The 3,319-nt window shown below is 45.0% G+C and overlaps 1 long non-coding RNA gene across 1 annotated transcript; it reads left to right on the forward strand.

The window, feature by feature from the left end:
- The first annotated feature begins 2,446 nt into the window (after positions 1 to 2,446).
- LOC127330073 (uncharacterized) lies at positions 2,447 to 3,061 on the forward strand. Its single transcript, XR_007869111.2, has 3 exons — positions 2,447 to 2,625; positions 2,706 to 2,810; positions 2,912 to 3,061. It is a non-coding gene; the product is annotated as an uncharacterized lncRNA (long non-coding RNA).
- Positions 3,062 to 3,319: the final 258 nt, after the last annotated feature.

Consider the following 3,319-nt stretch of genomic DNA (forward strand, 5'->3'; position numbering starts at 1 on the left):
ATGTCAACGACACGATGAAAAAATTTCTTTGGGACACGCTACTGACAAAGTTCAGCCTACCGGAAGACATGACGGAAGGCCAGAAGAATAAAGTCAAGGAATGGACATTGAAGAAGATGACCATACAATTCCAGAGCTTCAAGAAAAATTTATGGGACAAATATAAGAATGAAGATCCAGTATTCGATGATAATCTAGTGAAGATAAAAGATCACTGGGCCGCATTTAAGGAGTATAAGAAATCGTCTACTTTTGTGTCCCGATCGAAGAAAAATACCGAAAATGCTGCAAAGAAGAAACTTCCGCATCATTTGGGGTCAGGTGGCTACAAGAGTGTCATTCCGAAGTGGACAACGTTTGAGAATAAACTGATTGATCATGGAATCACTCCACAGACATGGGACTGGCCCGAACGGTCCAAGTTCTGGTTGTTCGCTCATGGGGCGGTGGTTGGACCCAAAGACGGGGCTGATCGTTGCGAAGGGAAAATGGAAGGAAAAAATTGAGGCAATTGTACCGAAGCTTGTAGATGCAATTGAAAAGGTCAGAAAGGGAGAGTACATTCCCGATCGAGAGAATGACGAGCTGACACTCGCTCTGGGGAACCCTGAACATGTTGGACGGGTACGAGCTCGCCCAGGTCTCACCATGAAGGAAGCGTGGCCGGACATCGCTGATACTTATAGAAGCCGTTCGCGAAAGAAGAAGAAGGACGCCGACATTGTAATGGAATTGTTAACTAGGGTGGAGGCTCTTGAGAGAAATCAGAGGGCACCTGATCAGCCGCTGTTTCTACAGGATCCACAAGCCGATGCTGCCCCATCTCAGCGAAGAAGCAGTGTCGGTTCCTCGCATCTTGACGGATGTGGCGGAAGCTACCCCGTGGACGCTGTCACGGAGAAGACAGAGAGCGAGCTCCAGAAGGTAGTCAGGACCGCGTCCGTCAAGGTGGCGGTCGGCCATGTGTACCCAACTGAAGATGGAGCAATGCACCATCATATGCCCAGTCCACCTGGCCGTGTTCGTGTCGGGGTGGATGAAGTTGTTCCGGGTTTTGAAACAAAGGAGCTTGATATTCCTAGAGGTGAAGATGAGAGGACACCGGCCGATGTCAAGCACGGTTTCGCCCTATGGCCGAAGAAGTACGTCGTCCTTTTGCAAAGGCCACCGACTCCTACACATGAGCAAGCAAATGCCATCGACTCCTCCTGGTGGCAGTCCCGGTGAGCAGCCAAGTCCACACCTATCCGAGAGGGACCCCAGCGTGAGTCCACCATCTCGAGATCCTCCGCGACGTAAGACGAGCGTCCGTTAAAGCGGAACGGTACGCCGCCTAGGAAGAAAGCTAGAAAGGAGAAACAACTGCCGCCATCGAGAAGTTACCTTGGGAAAAAACTCCAGAGGAAAACGCGGAGGCCGTTCAGGCCGAGTTGACGAAATGGTTTGCACCGAAAGTGCCAGAGATACCTTTCGAGAAGACACTAGATCCGGTGAAAGTTGTGCGTACCGTTGACAATCTATATGACCATGTACCATCGCCGCCATCTGACTATGCGCGTTCTATTGAAAGGTCGTATGACAAGATGATCGAGGCGACAAAACCCGTTCAATCGGGTATCAGGGAGATAAAAGGGATACACAGTGTCTACCAGCTCGGACAACAACCCGTTCAATCGGTCGCCCCTCTCAAGGTGTTTGACGGGAAGACCGTTCAAAGTTCTCGACAAGACGCAACTGATTACGCCTTCGCTGAACGAGCATATCAGTTTGTTCAAGGGAAAGATTTGGTCGAGAATCTCAGGAAGGTACCAACATGTATGCGTAACTTGCATTCGTGGTACCTTAAGGCCTCAAAGGAAGGGATCGAGACTATCATGGTGCGAGTTAGGGAAGAGCACTACTTCCGTGAGTCTTGTGTGAACGTTGACTTCGCCGAACTCTTTCAGTTATACAATCTCCGGGCCCTCGACAAATCAATCATCAGTTGCTATTGTCTGTAAGTGATTTATTTATTTAATTTGAGAAGTCGTTCATTGTCTGCAGATTATAATCTTTTGTGCGCTATATTATGCAGATCGAAGATGCTCGAATGCTAAAGGGACGATATCACAGACATTGGGTTCATTGACCCGCACACAATGCATGTTAAAACCATAGAGAATCCCCTCTATAACAAGGATACACCGCAGACTTTGCTAAGGTTTTTGAAGCGACAACGTGACAAAAAGCTAATAATTTGGCCTTACAACTTCGAGTGAGTCTTACTGTCTTATAACACATTATATTTTGCTCATCGTATGTCAAAATTTTAACTAATGACTTATATATATGACACTACATATTGAAACGTGCGTAGGTTTCACTTTATTCTTCTCGTCATCAATTTGGAAATTGGAGAAGTTGAAGTCTTTGACTCACTAAGCAAAAAATCGGAACTATACGTGTCTTGTTTTTTAATGCTCAGGAGGTAATTTTAATTCTTATCGGTTTGTTTCGTTAATTTCCTGCTTTGAACTAATTGATGACTCTTTTATGCATTTTCTTTTGTCGAGCAGCGTATGGCAAACTTTCATCAAGGAAGATACGTCCCGTGAATGGACACCGAAGCTGCGATGGCGTGCGAAAGTAAGTAGTACTACCTAGGTCCACACACCTTTTAATTATCATACTTGACTATTGTTTGATTGAATTATATTCTTGTAAAGAAATGCCCGCAACAACCTCCGGGGACCGATCTCTGTGGATTCTTCGTTTGCGAGTACATCCGCAGAATTGTCAGCGAGAGAACGAATAATGAAAGAAATAAAGAGGTACAAAAACAATCTTCACAAATTTGTTTTGTTAACATAAGTTGTGCTGAGTTTCAGTAATAGTTGTTTCATGTATTCATTTGTATCTTATTCTTTTATAGTTGGCAAGAAAGCGGAACAAGCTCTCAATCGATGACCGCTTCATAGCAATAGGCGAGGAATTGGCGGGATTTTTCCTTCGGGACGTCATACCACCACTCGCAGAGTACCACTATGAATGAAGATGTACATGTTACATATATAGTTGACTCGAAGAGTACCACTATGCTACATGTAATAGACATATATAGAGTATGCCTCGGAGAGTACCACTATGCATGAAGATCGATCTTCATGCATAGTGCTACTTAATTTGCGATCTTATGCAATAACATGTGTGTTATATTATATGCACCAACTTGCTATGCATCATCTTGATCTTCATGTTCTACCTAAACCCAAATGCGTTTCTGGTGCATCGACACGATATGAAACAAACCGATATCCCTAAACCCCTCCAAAAACCCTAA

Source organism: Lolium perenne, chromosome 2, assembly GCF_019359855.2.
Source record: "Lolium perenne isolate Kyuss_39 chromosome 2, Kyuss_2.0, whole genome shotgun sequence".
Lineage (NCBI taxonomy): Eukaryota > Viridiplantae > Streptophyta > Magnoliopsida > Poales > Poaceae > Lolium > Lolium perenne.